This window comes from Giraffa tippelskirchi, chromosome 11 (genome assembly GCF_054371585.1).
Source record: "Giraffa tippelskirchi isolate mGirTip1 chromosome 11, T2T-mGirTip1v1.2.pri, whole genome shotgun sequence".
Classification (NCBI taxonomy): Eukaryota; Metazoa; Chordata; class Mammalia; order Artiodactyla; family Giraffidae; genus Giraffa; species Giraffa tippelskirchi.
Genome location: NC_137285.1, coordinates 141,625,090 through 141,645,358, shown reverse-complemented (window position 1 = coordinate 141,645,358; position 20,269 = coordinate 141,625,090). Strand labels below are relative to the sequence as shown.

The 20,269-nt window shown below is 37.6% G+C and overlaps 1 protein-coding gene across 8 annotated transcripts in view; it reads left to right on the top strand.

Moving 5' to 3' along the window:
• The window catches only part of LRRC4C (leucine rich repeat containing 4C), a 1,846,189-nt gene that overhangs the window by 629,609 nt on the left and 1,196,311 nt on the right, over positions 1–20,269 (top strand). The gene's annotated exons all lie outside the window — the stretch shown is intronic.

Genomic DNA, 20,269 nt, shown 5'->3' with positions numbered 1-20,269 from the left:
CATCTCAGCACTCCATGACTCAGATGTAGTCTTTCTCTTCAGCCTCATCATCCACCAGTCTCTTACTGTATCAGCAGTGTGTCAACAATTCCCAAGACTGATGCGTTTAAAGATTCAAAGATCCACCTTGAATCCTGCACCCATCCTGTCACCTCCAACTCATGTTCCTCATTCCCTATTCGTACCCTATTTTAAAGATCTTGATAAATTAACTTTGATCTTGGTTGTAACTTCTAACATCGTGGTATACCCACCAACTCCCACACCAGATTGGGTTTAATGTTCTTCTGCTATACTTCTGTAATACTCTGTGTAAAATGCTAAACTGCTGCATTGTACTAAAATTATCTTTTTTTCCCCCTGTGAATTTTCTTCTCGCCAGACTGCACATTCTATAAGGAGAAGAGCTTATTTATCATTTGTATTCAGGATTTAGATTTTTGCTTATCATATAATTGGTGCTCAACCATTATTTGTTAAACAAAAAAGACTTGAAGTTCTGGAGGAGGGGATGTTTTACATTCAAATGACTTCTTTGGAGAAAAATGTATGTGGGAATGGAGAAGAGGAAGACATGCTTTTAAAGAGTAGTAAAATTTCTTAGCAATTTGACTAAGAAAACTCAGGCGTAACAGGTCTGCTGCGTACATATGATTTCTTACAACAGATATTTAGAATGCAGGAAAAAAATGCCTCCAGAAATAGATAATGGAAAGAAGATGGCTGTAAAGCCTAAAAGTGCATGGGGCTTTATCATCCCACAGTCAAATATGAAATAGTCTCTTAGAGTCCCTTCCTCTTTCCCCTTCTTTGATCCCCACGAGGAATTTTGGGTGAACCATCTCCACCCTTAGGTAGAGAGGATTTTCCCTATGTTTCACTGGCATGGCCATTCCTAACTATTGGCAGACCAACACTGAATAATGGTTTATCACAACAATAATGGTTTATCTTAACATTCTTTAAAAAATACAGCTTTTTTTTTTTTTTTTGATTTTTTGTTATGGCTCATTTTTAAAGTCTTAATTGAATTTGTTACAATATAACTTCTGTTTTATGTTTTATTTCTTTGACCAAGAGGTATGTGGGATCAAAACTCCCTGACCAGGGCTCAAACCCACACCCCTTGCATTGGAAGGCAAAGTCTTAACCACTGGACCACCAGGGTTAAGAAAGTGTTCAGAGTCTCAGCTGAGAATATCATTTCCAAGGTGTTATTTAGAACCTTGGGCTCATTCAGTTTAGAGGAAACACTATCACCTCTCTCACCTAACTTAGTTTGGTGGAGAATGAATCAGTTATTCTGCTCTTTGATCTCTTGTCCTATGGTTAACATTTGTTTAAAAGAGCTCCTGAATGGCTGGGCATTTTATGAGATTTTTATCCAAGCAGTTGTTCTGTTAAACTCTCGTAGGACTGAGAGGGATGGCAGAAAGGGGACTGGGAGGAAGGAAAGTTTTAGAAAGAGCTGAAACCCAAGCAGATTGGACTTTGATTGTTCCTGATACAGTGACAGAAAGAATAATGGGTGAATCTCATTCTGTTTGGTTGGCAATTTATTGGAATGTAGAATCGTCAAGCTGATTCTGGCTTTCAAGTCTCTGAAACAAAGAAGAAACTTGCCATGATTGGTGCTTAGATATCTGCTGTGATTCAAAGCCTGGGATCTGAGAACCCTGAGAAATTTCTACCAGAAATAGATGAAACGCTAACTCAATATGAGGATTTGGCTCCTCACATTGGAAGTAATTTCCCAAGCACTTTGTAAAATGACTTGGCACATTCTGGCTGTAAACTAAGGGAAGAGAATTGCTATTGGTCCGGAAATCTAGCTTGTGTAAGAATCTGAATGTCCTACTGGGATAATTTTCTTCCGGGGCTGATAACCTTTTGAAAGAGGGATCGTGGATCATTAAGGCAAATGTGAAACTGATAGCCTGGATAACTGGGAATCCATATGGTGGGGAGGCCTTTAGATGCTCTCTGTGGCCAGTATTGCCAGTGCTCAGAGATCAGATATGAGGCAGTTGCTGAGAGCAGAGCTTCAGTTCAGAGTCCCAGTGCCTGGAGTGTTCAGTTGCTTAGCTGTGTCTGACTCTTTGCAACCCCCTGGGCTGTGACCTGCCAGACTCCTCTGTCCATGGGATTTCTCAGGCAAGAATACTGGAATGGGTAGCCGTTTTCTTTTCTAGGGGATCTTCCTGGACTAGGGATGGAACCCTAGTTTCCTAAATTGCAGGAAGATTCTACAACTGCACCACCTGCAAAGCCCTCCAGAGCCTATATTCAGTGTTTTAAAAAAAAACAAGCATAAAAAATGACAATATGTATACAGTAGGTAAACATCCACATGCATGCACCATTGTCTACAGTGATTTTTATCCTTCATTTCACATGTGAAGAATTTAAAACTCAGAATTATTAAATAAATTATAATGAAGAGTTAAGATTATACGTATCTGATTCAAAACTCATAGTCTTTCCACTATGTGTAGCTAGGCTTCCCAAATATTGCTTGGCTGCCTGTATCAAAATTGTCTAGGCACATTCTTTAAAAATACAGCTTATCTTTATTTTTTTTTTTTTTTAGATTTTTTGTTATGGGTCACTTTTAAAGTCTTTATTGAATTTGTTACAATATGACTTCTGTTTTATGTTTTGTTTCTTTGACCAAGAGGTATGTGGGCTCAAAACTCCCTGGCCAGGGCTCAAACCCACACCCCTTGCATTGGAAGGCAAAGTCTTAACCACTGGACCACCAGGGAAGTCCCAATACAGCTTATTTAACTCACTCCTCTGCCTTGTCCAAGATTCTAATTTAGTAGGTCTTAGATGAAGACTCTGAGATTGATATTTTTTAATTGCATGCCAGGAAAGATGGATTTACTTCCAGGTTGAATGTCCCATGTCACATCACATAGTAAAGATAAGGGAATGGGGTAGGAGTGGAGACTTGCAAAATCATGATTCTGTCACCACATATGTGACATGTGCTGAGCTAAACAGAGACTTGCTTTCTAGTCAACAAAAGCTTCACAATCCAGTGCATTATTCTCCTAAAGCAGTGGTCCCCATCCTTTCTGTCATCAGGGCCTGGTTTCATGGAAAACAATTTTTCCGCAGACCAGGGGAGGGGGGAGAGGATGATTCAAGTGCATTGCTTTTATTGTTCACTTTATTTCTATTTTGTGGCAATCTGAGGCTATTCTGCCTTGACTTTAGGGTTTGGGTTGATGCTTCTATGAGACTCTAATGCCGCTGCTGGTCTGACGGAAGGCAGAGCTCAGGAGGTAATAGAAGTAGATGGGGAGGAACTGTAAATACAGATGAAGCTTCACTAGTTCACCTGCTGCTCATCTCCTTCTGTGCCAGCTGGTGTCTAACAGGGGGCTGGGGACCCCAGCTCTAAAGGCGCCATCTCTGTGTGCTTGGATTATTCACAAAGCACCATGTCAAGGTGGGAAGAACATAGACTTCTCAGGAACACAGATTCAAATTCTGATTCTGGCTGTTAACAGTTAGTTATTCCCTCGAGTATTAAGGCCAGAAGCTCATATGACTGGCTCAATGTCTATTAGCCTCACCCATAAAACAGGCATAATCAGTTGTATCGGTTTTCTATCGAAGCCATAAGAAGAACCACAGTCTGGGTGGCTTCCCAGGTGGCGCTAGTGATAAAGAACCTGCCTGCCAATGCAGGAGACTTAAAAGACATGGATTCGATCCCTGAATTGGGAAGATCCCTTGGAGGAGGGCATGGCAACCCACTCCAGTATTCTTGCCTGGAGAATCCATGGACAGAGGATCCTGGCGGGCTATGGTCCATAGGGTTGCAGAGGGTTGGAAACAACTGAAGCAACTTAGCATGCACATTCTGGAGCCTGGAAGTCCAAAATCAAAGTGTCAGCAGCAGTGGTTTATTTGGAAGGCTCTCTCCTGGACTGATAGGTGGCGGTCTTCCTCTAGTATCCTCACATTGTCTTCCCTCTGTCTGTGTCTATGTCCGAATCTGATCTTCTTATTAGGACATCAGTTATTTTGGCTTTGGGCCCTCTGTAATGAACTTATTTTAATTTAATTACTTCTTTAAAGATCCATCTCCAAACAGTCACATTCTGAGGTCCTGGGTGCTTAGGACTTCAATATAAATATTGGAGGGACACGATTCAGACCATAACATCCACAGTCAACTTAATGTCAGTGGTTATTTTAAAGACTGAACTAAATAACATACATTAACATAGCTTATAAACTACAGTTGTTAATTTTTTATTTAAAATATTAAGATTCTCTGTTAGATTATTACGTAAGGATAGTTCAGATAATGCTAGTAAAGCACAAACATCAAAATGATATGGTCTTTGGTTTAAGTTAAATACATTACTTTGCCAACAAAGGTCCATATAGTCAAGGCTATGGTTTTTCCAGTGGTCATGTATGGATGTGAAGTTGGACTATAAAGAAAGCTGAGTGCCGAAGAATTGATGCTTTTTAGCTATGGTACTGGATAAGACTCTTGAGAGTCCCTTGGACTGCAAGGAGATCCAACCAGTCCATCCTAAAGGAGATCAGTCCTGGGTGTTCACTGGAGGGACTGATGTTAAAGCTGAAACTCCAATACTTTGGCCACCTGATGCGAGGAGCTGACTCATTGGAAAAGACCCTGATGCTGGGAAAGATTGAGGGCAGGAGGAGAAGGGGACGACAGAGGATGAGATGGCTGGATGGCATCACCGACTCGATGGACATGGGTTTGGGTGGACTCAGGGAGTTGATGATGGACAGGGAGGCCTGGTGTGCTGTGGTTCATGGGGTCGCAAAGAGTTGGACACGACTGAGCGACTGAACTGAAGTAAACTGAACTGAACTTATCAAAACAGATTATCTTCTATATATTCATTCTTTGTCTGCAATTAAGGTTAGTTTCCAACCAAACATAGCTGGGTAGAATTGGCTATAAGAATAAGTAATTTGAAGTGGTAGCCTAATTTTGTATGTGCGCATGTGTGCACACTCACGCATACACACGCACACACATACACACATCTCCTAATACTATACACACACATCTTCATATAATTTACTAAGGAGATAAAGAGCTGAACGTCTCTAGCAGCAATTATGAAAGCATCAGTACTAAACAGGCAGGATAAAAAGTAAAAATAGCTTTATTGAGTTCTTACTTTATGCCAGGCATTACTATCATAAGCATTTAATGTACAAGATTATCTAATTGAATCATACCTCAAACTTTTGATCCCCTGGAGAAGCAAATAGCAACCCACTCCAATATTCTTTTCCTGGAGAACTCCATGGTAAGAGGAGCCTGGTGGGCTATAGTCCATGGGTTCGCAAAGAGTTGGAAAAGACTGAGTGACTAACACTTTCACCTCAAACTTTACTGGTACAATCTTTGTATTCATTTTAAATTGGAAAAAAAATAAAGATCAGTCAGAGAAATTAAGTATTTCCCTAGGTCACATGAGTAGCAGAAGAGCTGGAATTCAGGTTTAGTTTTGCCTGAGTCCTGAGCCTGAATGTTATTAGCCAAAGGCATCATCCTTCACCAGATGTCCCATCATGCCGCTGTATTGGGTATTAAATCATTCATTTTTCTACTTGAAATTAGGCCCACTGAGAATGCTGCTATCCGGTGTCTAAGGTAATACAATTGTGTGATAGCAGATTTTCTCCAGTAATACACCAGAAATCGAATGTGCAGGACCAGAACGTGTGATGAAAACTCAGAGTTCAGACCCTGCTATTTTAAACATGGTTATATAAGGGGCTTATAAAATGTGATTTCACATTTATCTGCTTTTCAGAACAAAAAAGTAATACTCTAGTGAACATATCACACACACACACACCATTTAAGTTTCAAAAATAATGTTAAATATTTTCAAGGGGACCCAGTTAGTTGTATATCTGTTTTAGATACCAGCTGAGTCCAAGAGTTTGGATTTTAACTCAGTGAATTTTTATTTGGGGATTTTACTTCACCAGGTAATTTCCTCTGATGTCTAAATGAGAGAAACTCAGGAGAGAAAAACAAGTTTCATTTTGACTCAGATGTATTATTCAGAGTATTTCTTAAAAACAGAGCTTAATTTATTGTTTTGAACAATCTGAAGTGAAAACAAGCAATAAATTTTGTTCTGGGCTCTTCTCCCTCTGGTAACTGGCTTATATCATAAAGTTTTATTTCACCTGAATTTTCTTATTGCGTTTGGCGATCAATCATAGTCTCTAGTGTATTCTTCTCTCTTTTATGTGCTCCCCCCCCCCGCTCTGTTTTTAGTATGTGGTTGTAATTCAACCTTCTTCTTTTTTTTTTTTTTCGGTTTGGCCTTAAGATCCTTAAACTAAATTTAATTCTAGGAAATAATAACTATGTTGTTGAGTTCTTGCTACATATCAGGAAAGGAGCAGAATTGTGGCTATCTTCAAATGGGCTTATCTGCAGAGTAATGAACTACTCATGACACCCAGCTGAATTTTAGCGGGTCGTGCTTTCTGAAAGTGCAGACTCTATCCCTTGAACTCCCTGATCCTTTCCATAAGAGGTATCTGCTGGAATAGAACACCTATTTTCAAGGTGGATGTGCCTGCATGTGATTTTCTTAACTCCTTATGGAACTTGGCATGCGATCTTTTTATAAATGTTTGGTTTATGAATTTTCTCTTGTAACTAAGGCTACTGTAGAAGTGATCACAACTTGTTAGCTAAAGCTTGTGTCAATCAGAAGCCAGGCAACCCATTTGGTGATAGATAACACTTATACAGCCAAAGTGAAATAGCTCTTTTGTTGGAGAATAGAGGGTGAAGAAAAGGTAATAAATTAAATTGTAACATTGAAAAATTACTCTTCAGGAAACACTAATCAAGAAATAACCAATAAAAGAAATAAAGGAGAAAAAGAAAATATTCACTTCCCTCTTTTTCTTTATTCGTGATATCTATGAACCAAGAATGCTTTTGGAGATGTTAAATTCATTAAATAAGGAGGACATTAAACTGAAATGACTCTAATGCCTTGGCAGTCTATGTAAGTCAACTAAAGCCTTACACAGTTAGTTCCTATAAATACACTTCTATCTGAGAAAAAGAAATTTAAACAACCAATCACAAACAGCCAACTAGACTTTCCAAAATAAGGTGATCACTTAGACTATACTCAGTCAAATAATTTCCTTGATTTGCTTCAGTGACTACACTGTGGAAGCCTTTCCTCTGCCCGCTGTGGGCAGAACACTACAGCCTCTCTTGGTTTGGTGCTTTCCAAATTATCTCCAATTTCAAATCCATATTTGCTCAACTAGACACTTGATAATGCTAACGTACCTCTTAGTTCATTTTTTAAGAGACAGATGCATGATTGGATAGGAAATTAGAAATAAATCTTTTTAAATAATAGTAAATGGTCTACTTGGTTTAATTCATGCCAGGGACTATGGTCTTGATTCCTAGGAAGGCAAATTAATTCAGTTGGAGTACGCAGAGTAAGAGAATTTAGGGTGGAATTGAGGATTAGAATGTACAGATTCAGATGATATTTGACACCGTATTCCTTTAAGATGTATTAAATGGGGTTGTATATCTGATACTCTCAGAATGTCTATTTTGCTTTTAAGAACTCGATGACAAATATTTTGAGGAGAAACCTAACTTAAGGTAAAGATATAAATACCTACCCGATCCATTAAGCCTCCCGCATAACCTCTGATTCCATGAGAAAATGTCACTGCTCTACCTGAAGATGCCGCAGGATTGAGATTATGACCAAATGAACAGAAGAAAATGTCTTTACCTCTTATGGACACCTGAAGACTCAGGTAGGAAGGAGGCCTACTTAAACCTAGCTTCTCTGAGGAAGTAAGAGGGAGAATATGCCCAATATTGACCCCTGGAAAGGAGAAATGACATGGGGACAGCTAGAGAAGCAAAAAGGATCCTTTTTGTTTAAACCCAAAGAGTTAATCACTCAGTCGTGTCTGACTCTCTGTGACCCCATGGACTGTAGTTCACCACTCTCCTCTTCCCATGGAATTCTCCAGGCAAGAATACTAGAGTGGGTAGCTATGCCCTTCTCCAGGAGATATTCCTGACCCAGGGAAAGAACCCAGGTCTGCTGCATTGCAGGAAGATTCTTTACTTTCTGAGCCACCAAGGAAACCTTTACTTTTATTACCAGGGGGCTACCAAGCATAGATGTTAAATCATGGTGGATGGGACTCAGAGAGACCCAAAGAGAGGATCCACTTTCCTGCCTGTGATAGGATGAGTCATGGCCCCCAAACTTATCCAGGTTCTCACCCATGGAACCTGTAAATTCTGCCTTATGTGACAAAAGAGATTTTGAGGACATGATCTTGAGATGGGAAGATTATACTGCAGAAGAGAAAGTCTTGAGATGGAAGCAGAGGGAAGTAGGATCAGAGTAGGATCACACTGCTGGCTGTGGATGGAGAAAGGAGCTGTGAGCCAAGGAATCTTAGGCATGTGACTCTAGAAGCTGGAAAAAGCAAGGGAATGAATTCTCCCCTAGAGCCTTCCAAGAGGGCCTGCTGACACTGTGACTTGCCTTCAGAGAAACTGATTTGTGTTAAGGTACTAACTTTGTAGTAACTTGTTATAGCAGCAACCGGAAATTGGTATGTTCTTGTAAAGAAAATTAAATAGGAGGACTTCCCTGCTGGCCCCAGTGGTTAGGACTTTCCCTTCCAGGGCAGGGGTTGTGGATTCTCTCCATGGTCAAGGAACTAAGATCCCACAAGCCTTACAGCCAAAAAAACCCCAAAATATAAAACAGAAGCAATACTGTAACAAATTCAATCAAGACTTTGAAAGTCATCTACATTAAAAAAAAAAATCTTAAAAAAATCAAAGAAGATTAAGTAGGAAGCCGTCCCCTAAATGACTCAGTGATTCTGCAATGCAGACTTATCCTGACCATCGGTAGACTGTGGTCCACAGAGACTTTTAAAGTACCTTCAGAGAGAGAGAGAGAGATTTTCAGTGACTTTTAGAATTCTCCACCCAAATATATTTGTGCTGGAACTATTTATATGCTTGGCCTTCAGTCTATTGCCTTTATCTTACTTTTCTTTTGCTAAAAAAAATGGAAAATAAGAACCTTTTCTCTCTTTTTTAGCCTTTATAAGTCAAGAAAGTGTTTCTTTATATATGAAGCATAGAGCTTGAGAAAATGCTGCTGTTTCTTAGAAAATAGATGATTTGTGAGCAATCAAATTTAAAATGTGTGAGGATATGTAATAAAGGAGTTAGTTGTGCGTTGTTGAACTCACAAAGAATGGGCTACCACTTGGACCTTCTCCAGTGATATTAGCATTTTGATGAGTGAAGGATCTTTTCGTACATTTATTAAACATTTTAAATGAAAGTTAAGCTTTATTTTAGATTCAACTACTTTTCCTTACTTTTTATAGAAACTAGTAATGTGAGTATAAAGTTTATATATGTATATGTATGGATGAATCTTAATATACAATGAATATCAGTTATTATTTGTTTGAGTGAGTTTTCAATGAAAGATATTTTCCCTAGATATTTTTTCTGATTATAATTATAAAATATTCTCTGTAGTAACTCAGATTGGACCAGGACAAAGGAATTATATAATATGGACCAGGACAAAGGAATTATATAATAAACATTTGGAATTAAAATAAAATTATGCTTATTGAACTGTATTTAAGAATCACAGAGCTTTTTTTCCTAATGACAGTAAAAATATATTTAGTCAGTAACTTTATTTACAGACTTAAGAATTCAAAGCAGAATTCAGAGACAGAATTTGAATGGTATTAATCATATAATGTAGCTAGACATGATAATTAATGTACAATTTTTACTTACGCAAATCACCAGTAGACCTTGAAATCAGTCTTTTAATACTCCACATAGAAATATAATTTTGGATTATTGCCAAATTAGCGTTTTGCTGTTACAAGGAATTAGTGACTGGAATTACCTGAGTTGTGTATTTAGAAGAAACTATTATGCAAGATGCTCAAACTTAAGACATTAATGTTCATGGGAAAATGATGTGAAGATCCATGGGTTTTAGTTGTGGTAACGTACTTAGAGTCAAAACTGATTATATAAGCTTATGTATTTGCAAAAAAAAAAAAAAAAAGAGGGTACAGAAAGTTGTTATGTATTTTCTCTAACTTCTACCAAAAGATGAAGTTGATGGAATGGGTTATGTTCTGGATTTGACATATTTTTCTACTGTAATATGAATGAAAGTGGAAACAGTGTGCAGGGTGAAGCCAAGATGTCTCTTTCGCAAACATGATTGAGTGACCTGGAGAAACCCTCTGCTGTGGTGACATCACCGTATTCATGAAATGAATACCCGCTTATGCCTGGTGGGTGTGCTAACTGTCAGGCATCTTCCTGTTTTAAAGCCAGGCCTGTGTTTCCTGGAAAATTGCCTGGTAATGATACCATTCAAAATTTTAACACAGACCCTTCTGATTTAGACTCAAAACCATTTATATGATGTAGTAGTGTCATAATTTACTTTTTTTTTTTTTTTGGGGGGGGGACTCTTTTTTTTTTTTTTTACTTTACAATATTGTAATAGTTTTTGCCATACATTGACATGAATCAGCCATGGGTTTACATGTGTTCCCCTTCCTGGACCCCCCACCCACCACCCTCCCCATCCCATCCCTCTGGGTCATCCCATTGCCCCGGCCCTGAGCCCTTGTCTCATGCATCGAACATGGAATGGTGTTCTGTTTCACATATGATAATATACATGTTTCAATGCTATTCTCCCAGAACGTCCCACCCTCACGTTCTCCCTCAGAGTCCATAAAATTGTTCTATGCATCTGTGTCTCTTATTCTGTCTCGCATATAGGGTTATCGTTACCATCTTTCAAATTCCATATATATGCATTAGTATACTGTATTGTTGTTTTTCTTTCTGGCTTACTTCACTCTGTATAATGGGCTCCAGTTTCATCCATCTCAGTAGAACCGATTCAAATGTATTTTTTTTAATGGCTGAGTAATATTCCATTGTGTATATGTACCACAGCTTCCTTATCCATTCGTCTGCTGATGGACATCTAGGTTGCTTCCATGTCCTGGCTATTGTAAACAGTGCTGCAATATAATTTATATATTATTTAATGATAATTAAATGTAAATGATATAATTTACTTTTAATATCAACTCATTTAATGCTCCTGGTGCCTAGTATTGTGGTAGTTTCCATGGAGGAGATGAATAAGTTGGTATTTAAATTTATGTTGTTAGAACTTTTGCCATTAGGAATCCATAAGATTTATGTTTGCAGAATAGAAAATAATGATGTGAAACAAAAAAAGCCTCCACATAAGTTGCCCTTACTTCCTCCTAGGTTGTCCCTGAACCACCCTGTAACTTTCTCTAACTCATTCTCTGTATTTCAGCAACATGGGCTTTATTTCTTTTGCTTGAATTCTCTTTGCCATGCTTATAGATACTTTGTATAAGCTTTTCCTCTGGTGGGTACTCTTCACCTCCTGCCAATTCATTTAATTAACTCTTTCTCTTTGTTCAATGTCAGATTAAACATCACTTCTTTGGTGAATTTTTTTCATGATCTCTCTTCCTGCCCATCTCTTGTCTCTTGAAAACATGTAACTATACTGTAACTCATATTCTAGCTTTTCATTAGATGTTTAGAAAAGAAAAAAAGGAAACTTTATATCTGTTTTCTTCAAAAGATTATAAAATCCATGAATGTAGATGCTGAATGTATGTATTTCTTCCCCATTTGACTTCAAGCCCCTTGCAAATTCCTTGGCTAGTAATAGATAGATCATAGATACGGGTGAAAAGATTGAAGCTTAGTAGTGTTTTGGGGAATCTGGAAGTAGAAGCTCAGTGCTAGTGGGCTTTAAGACAGTCCAGGAGGATGAAGAGGAGATGCTTGGATAAAGCATGGTTTTGTTTTTTATGGCTTTAGAAAAAGCATAGGTGAGAAGATTCTCGAAGTGGTGAAGTATTTAAATGCACAGGCTTTGGAACCAGAAAGCCTGAGTTTGAATTTCAGATGAGCAAATTACTGGTAAGCCTTGGGCACTTTATTTTCCTTCTGTAAGATTTATTTATTTTTAATCTCTGAAATTGATTTAATAGTGACTTGCTTCCTGAATTGTAAAATAATATTTTCTGAATTTTAATCATTTGCATTCTATCTTTACAATTTTTAAATATCTGTGATTTTTCCTTTAATTTTGCTTTCCCTCTCCTCTTTTTTTCTTTAAAGTTAATCTCCTTTTGAACTAGAATATTGGTAAAATCATGGTTTTGTTCTGCTAGCTATAGATTTTCTGATATATGTTAAATATAGGCTTCGCTATTTGAAATGTTCATAATACATCTGCAAATCACCCATAATTATCCTATATGCCAATTAAAACATAGAATAGCAGTAGAACAGCAGTATAGAAGAGACACCAAAACAAGGAGGTTTGGTAAGTAGGGAACACACAGAGGAACTCAAATCCAATCACTTTATCCTCCCAGAGTTGTCTTTTTTGAGACTTTGCCCTTCTCTGAATATAGGTCAAAGGTGAAAATCTCAGACAAGAAAACAGAAATGTTGATTGCTCTACTTAAATAGACTTTGCCTATTTGAATATAGGTCAAAGGTGAAAATCTCAGACACCAAAACAGAAATGTTGATTGCTCTACTTAAATAGAATTTTCAAAGAAAATATCGTATATGATTTATAATTCTTAAAAGCCTGTTTATTATGTTCCAGTTCAAATTTAGTCATAATCTTATGCTTCTGCTTGGTCATTAACTACTGCACTATCACCAATGCTAGCTAAACTGTACCTCGGAATTAATCATTTTGTCTAGATCATCAACATCAGATATGTATTAGTTTTGCCACTGATTTAAATGGAGAAAGTTATGTTCAGAGAGGTTTATGTAACTTGCATTGATGTTACTCTTGGAATGACTGACAACTAACTCAATGCTATCTTTGTTTATTTTTCTGATTGACCTAAAATTACAATTCTTAAAATATGGGGGAAGGTCAATGACTGCTATTGTTAAATGCTGTTTGGAAATTTTGGGTTAAACACAATAAAGGCACGACTTTACTTTTTAAGACATCTCAGAGATATGAATATGTGAGCTTGCACTCACCTTCCAGTAGAATCACTCCAGCAGAGCTGCTTTTCAGTCTAGTGATTTGCAAAATGTATTTGGAGGAAATGCTGACCTGATGACTTCTGTTTTGCATTATTTAATCATCAAGTATATTATTCTAATAACATAAATCTCCCAAAAGAATATATGGAAAATTGTCATGCTCTGGGTTTGCTTGGCTAAATTGTTGAAAACTCAACAGTAGCAGAATAGCTATTGTGAATGCAATATTTAGACAAGACTAAGATAGTTTTCAACAATTATATCACATCACATAGTTTAGAAATGTGAACTATCTTAATTCAAGATGTCCGATATCTCCCTTCCTGATCCCATCTCTAGGGAATCACGGTTGGAGGATGGAGAATGAAAATCATGCCAGAGACAAAACTAAAATTTGGTGATCCAAAGTGTGGAAGATGTTATATAAGCCTGAGATTTAAGATCAACTATTTAGAACCACCTGACAGTGCAACAGCTGCACAGCTTGGGCACTTTTCTAAAATGATAAATTGAGATCTCCCAATCATGGGTCCTAGCCCTGGACCACTGTCTGTCTGGAGCAAGGCATGCCTTTTTGTAATTCACTTCTTCTCAAAGAGACTCCTTCTTATAATTTTTGCAAATTCACAGTATAAGCCACTAGGAGATGTGGAATCTGTGGAATTCCATATGTGAATATGGAATAGTGTGGAACCAAGAGGGTAAACAGTTTGAGATCACACATTGTGGCCAGAACATCATTCATAGTGTTCAACGTGCTTCTATGTGGTTTTTGATACATACTATAGGGATGTGTGAGCTTAGCTTAAATTACTAGAAGAGAAATGGTGTGCAGTAGCATTTAGCACCAATTGAATATACCACCTAGTGTTGGGAGCTATTAATTTTCCACATTCACTTCCAGAAACACAGCTTTATTTTGCAAAGTCACAGGGTGAATGGAACAAATGTCTCTTTGTATCATCTTGTTATATGGGAGCCATCTTGGATTTGATATTATTTCTAGCCTCTTAAATACTTGAATGTAGATAGCATCGGTCCTCCAAGTTAATTTACATTAATTAGGATACATGCTCAATTTCTGTATTACAGTAGTGCTTCTGTAAAAGTTTAATTGTTAGTTTAAGAGGTTTGGGAATACCTTCAGAAATCTTCTTTTTGTAAGCATATCTCACCTCTTTCATAGGTTGGACCATATGAAATTGGCAATATTTAGCCATATTTAACCTGTAAAGGCTCCCCAGGTGGCTCTATGGTCAAGAACCACCTGCCAGTGCAGGAGATGCTGGTGACATGCTTTTGATCCCTGAATCAGGAAGATCTGTTGGAGGAGCACATGACAACCCACTCCAGTATTCTTGCTGGGAAAATCTCACAGACAGAGGAGCCTGGTGGACTACAGTCCATGGGGTCACAAAGAGTCAGATATGACTGAGTGACTGAACACACACACACAACCTGAAAAAGACAATTTCACATGGTTCAGTCTAATGGAAAGCATTTAGAAGGACCATATGTGATAGTTGTCTTCAGTTACCACTATTCGCCTGAAAAAAAAAAAAAAACGCAGTAATCACATTACTTTGGAAGGACAAAAATGTGTCATTAGTGTCAATGACTCTTGCAATGTCGATCTCTTGAGAATGCTCTCTTGATATATACATAACTTTGGAAGAATTAACAACATGAGCAGTGTATTGATTCACTATTTATGTAGGTTATGATCACTTTGAGGATAATATATATTTAAACTGTGCAGATGGGAAATTCTGAAGTTTGTATCTTACAAAGCAAATAGCACAACTATCTCTATATTCACATTTTTCAGCTTTGTTTCACAGAGTACATTTTCGAGGATATAATTTAGACTCACAGTTTTGTTCATAATGGCTCTGTGAAGGATAAGGTACTATTTATTTTCTGCCTCCTTCTTATTCCCAAATTATTAGTCAGAAAGACAGATAATTATAAGGTGAAGATGAACAACCTAATTCTTGTCCCTGAATTACACCCCCACCTTTTCTTTCTTTCTCTCTGTCTCCCGCTCTTGATCTGTCTCTCTCTCTTTGCATTATTTGTGTTTCTGGGTGAGTCCAGTTATCACAGAACAAATACTAATGCTATTTTGCTTGCTGCATTTGCCACCATATTTTTTTGCACAATAATTTCTCTTAAGTGGGCAACTTTCCCCTGCCCTGTATGAAGGAATATTGGAGCCTCTAAAAGTAACAACCTTTACATTGTGTATGCCCTCTCTACATTCATTTCTAACCTGAGAAGAGTAAAATAAATGAGTGTCAACAGGGAAAAGAAGGTCAAACTTGCAGAACTCTAAGGACTCCGAAGAGAGAAACTTAACGTTTGTTCTTTTGAAAGCAACACTCTATCTTTTCCTTTCCGGTTCAGTTCATGTCATCTTAATCTTCAGAGTTCTGCATTTTTCTGAGATGCAGTGAGTTAAAAGAGCAGAAGCATATTGAATCTCTGGTAGACAGTAGTTCTGACATTTTTTTTTTTTTTTCTAACGCAGAACACCCCACCTGTCTCTTCATTCCAGGAAGAGGGAACCACTTTCTAGTTTGGTGTCCTGAGATCTTTGATCATATGGGGTTTTGGGTATTTTTATGAAATTGGGATATTTTAAGGGTGCATTGTGATGGGAGAATAAAGAATCCACCCAGAAGCAGTAGAAGCAAATGGTGCAACTTCTCCAAACCTTGATAGTTTTCTGTGTCACTGCTGAGAAATCTCTCCGTAATGTAGGTAAGAAGTAGTAGGGGGCAACTCATAAGCTTGGGATTCAGCAGAGATGTTAGTTATACCCTTGGTTCTGCCATAAGGAGAGATACTCAAAAGATCTATATGGGACAGCAAAGATACAATACTGACATGTGGTGATCAGCTGGGTGGCAGATGCCATGGCTAAGTCACCCTATAATTCAGTGAGCTATTCTTATCTCCTGTGCAAAGATCTTCATTTCACTTGGCTTTTTCCCTCATCTGTTAAACAATTAGAACCACTATCAGTGCAACAGAAACTTTCTTTGAATTGCCCAAAAAGTCTCCTAATATGAAAAAAGATTAAAAAGCTGAAGGGCCCCTCTCTCAAATGAGAATAAGAGACTTGAACTCTCACTGCTCACACCCCTGCTCCCTATTCTAAGATACTAGGTGCCTGAGGCTACTCCACACAGTACAATTTAAAGACCACTCTTGCTGGCTTCTTGTTCAAGGTGGCAGAATAGAAGGACGTGTGGTTATCTCCTCCTGTGAGAGCACCAAAATTGCAGCTAGCTATTGAACAACCAACAACAGGAGGACACTGGAACCCACCAGAAAAAGATATCCCAGGTCCAAAGACAAAGAAGAAGTGGCCGCAAGATGGTAGATGGGGTGGGATCACGATAAAATCAAATTTCATACCTGCCTGGTGGGTGACCCACAGACTGGAGAACAATAATATCAAAGAAGTTCTCGCACTGTTGTGAAAGGTCTGAACACCATGTCAGGCTTCCTAGCCTGGAGATCGACAAAGAGACTGGGAATCCCCAGGGAATCTGGTGCTGAGGGCCAGCAGGATTTGATTATAGGACTTCCAGAGAACTGGGGGAAACAGACTCCAGTCTTGGAGGGCACGAGGAGAGGAGCAGAGATCCCATTGGAGTGGATTGGTTTTACCCATGAAGAAATAGCTTTGAAATTGTCTGAGTGCTTGGAAATTTTGTATTTTACAAAAAGCATTACACCTTTGAAACTTGTAAACTTAATGTTTGTAGGGTTCCCTATGTTTGAGGCACATGCTCAAATTATATTCGTATTCTGGAGACTTGGGGAGGTGCCATAGACGTGTTGTGGGTGCACAGAGGGTAGCATCCACTCACTCCTCTACTGTAGCTCTACTAAAAGTCAGCTTAAATGCCCACATTTATTAAGCAAATCAGCATTGTTCAGTAAGTAAATTGGAAATAGTTTCTTAAGGTTGGAAGAATGGAATTTATATAATGTATTCATAATGAACAACTGAGTATCAATGTTGATCAAGCCTCTCAGTCTGAGTTTCCTCAGATGGGCTCTGCAGTTCCATACAGATGACCATAGTATGTGGAAGGTAGGTTGTAAATGATCCTTCCCTGTAGGTACAGGTGGCGTTCTTTCCATTAATTGTGAACATGTGTTTTTTTCAAAGTAATTGATATCTTTTGTTGTTGTTGTTGTTCCTTCTCTTGTGTGACAACTTTATAATCCTGAAGGTGAGGACAGAATTTTCAGTCTTTTGGGTATTTACACACACGGTGACATTAGTGTCTGGCATTAGTTATAAGCTCAGTATTTTAACTTTGAGAATATATGATTAAGAATTTAGGATGAACTTTTTGACTATTATTCTATAATTTTAGAATACTGTTCTCAAAATTTTCAGTCAGATTGCCTGTCTGTACTTCAACTGTCAATCAGTATGATCTGAAAAATAGTCTAAATGTATTCAGCAAGTTTATAATGCTATGCTAAGCAAAGTTAAATAAGATTCTTTACCACAGAACTTGTAAGAATTTTTTTTTTTAAAGCAAAAGTACGTCCTCCAATTCTAAGAGGGAAGTTTATTTGTAGCATTTTTGCAAACTGTTTTGATTATAAAGTACTGCTTTTCTTCTAGGATATCTTATGACGTTAGTATTCTAAAAAACATACTTAATATATTGGGCTAATCATTTTTGAGGAGGATTCATTTTAGGACACCAGCAGTTCTTAATTTATCCCAATCTCATTTCACTGAAGTAGAAACAGAAAATAAAATCAGGGAGGGGTCTGTTTTGTTATTTTCTCTGCTGGAAAAGTGAAAGGTAGAAGGAATATCCTAGCAGGAATTCACAGTGAGAAAATCATTTCCATGTTGAATCTTTGTATCTTCTGGGGGAAAAGATCTCTGTGCAGGGTTTCTGACTGTCAGTGCAGAATGACTAGAATAGATTTAATTTTTCATTTGAAGGGTGAGCAGTCTGTGTTTTAAGGAACACCAATTTTCTACATGATGTTAAATATTAATGACCAACAGCAGTTCCTCTCTTTAATGTGCTTTATTTTGGTGCTTGGCCAAGTCAGGAAGATGAAGAACCCTTTGGGATGGGATATAGAATGTAATTGGCTCTGCAACTTTGGTGGTAAACATGATAATAAATTAGAAGGTATAATGAATATGTATGGAAGTAGACAGGATCCTCAGGACCCTTTGTCCCCCCTTGACATTCTCTAAGAAAAATGTGTATGGGCTATGACCATCAGAGTGACTTCAAACTCTCTGACATTTCTTCATTAAATGTTTCCGTTTAAATGTTTATTTTAACTAGTCTGTTTCAGAAATGCCTTTTGGAAATACATAGCTATTCCAGGGTCTTTCAGGTAGCAGTTTTTATTTTTTAATCTGGAGTACAGAATCCTGTGTGACTCTGCTTCAGCAGATTCTAGTGCAGAGACTGAGTGAGGTCAAAGAAATCTGCAGGGGGCAGATCATGCAGGAACTTCTAAGCTCTGTTAAAGAATTTAGAATTAAAAACAATTGCAATGGCATGGCCACTGGTTGGTTGAAGGAGGGAAGTGGTTCTGTTGGGCTTGATTCTTAAAGTACCATAGCCTATTTTTTGTGTTAAAAATAGGCTATGGGGGAGTAAAAGATGAAACCAGGAAATGAGATAAGAGGCAATTGCAGTAACTGTCAAGTACTAGGCATTACTGATGTTGTATTTCCCCTCCTAACTTTGATCACTATAATGCCATAAGAGCAAGGTTTCTATTTTATTAATTTCTGCATTTCCAGCAACTAGCATATCACAGAGACTAGAACAGAACCAGTTACTTTCAAATTTCTTTTAAAAAAAAATACAGTAAAAGATGCACAGAGACAAAGATCATTATTTCTCACCTCTCCTATCTTCCTCCATTTTTACCTTCCTGATTCAGAGATTAGTTTGTGCTATGAACTGTTTTAAGTCGAAGAGTATGGTTATTAATGAAATAGCAAATTTCCTTCTTGGATTCCAAAGCTTTAATGATAAAAAAAAAGAAAAGCTAGAACCCAGTACAACTCTCAGTTCAGCCCTATTTGCACAGAAACTGAGCTCCTTTCTTTAGAATCTTTACCATAAATATTACCCAATAGTCTCTATTTTGTTGCAGAAATTCTATTTCTGGATCAAGAGAAAGATGGGAGTTGAGAGTAGTGATTTTTCATTGAAGTTTCTGCAGAACTTTTAATGCAACAGTTACCAGAAGCAGCAGTTGATTGTATTTAAATTATTCTCCCCACCCACTTCACTTGCTCTGATTTACAAATACCTATTTTAATTTGCAATTGAGCATGTTCAAATAACCACATATTTATTTTGGATTAAATATCCAATATTGATTGAGTGATTTTTATTCATTGTAGTTTAATGTGAAAACATGGAAATTTAAGACATGCTTCTGGCCTTTAAGTGAGGAGCTAAAACTAAATTGTGTTCATATTTGTACTGCAGACTTCTTTGAATAGTCAATAAATGTGTTTGTTTTCTTTGTATTGGTTAAAAATTATCAGTGGGAGTTGGTGGAATTTGAGAAGAAAGGAAACTCATTGGTGAGAGGAGGAATCTAAATAGAAAAGCTACACAGAAAAGTTTCCCATGGTGAATTGTTTCTGGAAGAATCACTGGGACCTAGAAGGGTCAGAAACATGTGGATACATTCTCTTAGACAGAAGAGAACTTTGTGAGCTAAGGATTGGTGGGAAAATGATAATGAGTTTCTCAAAGTTGGTCCCAATGGCATTTGCTGCACATTTGATGAACGTAGTTTGTTTCCTCGTTTAATGGAAAACTCTAGAAACAGAGACTATCAATTCAACCTGATAAAACTTTAGAAATCACCTATGTGCTCTGACTAGTAGAAGTGGCCACATCTTGTTTCACTACAGAGTAAAGTACAGGCACTTCAAAATTTGTTTTCTAATTGGTTTTGGATAACAGTTAACTCATTTCCCCTAGGTACAATATTATAAACTGGAACTTCTTTCCTGGGACATCTGTTCATGCCATAAAAACACCA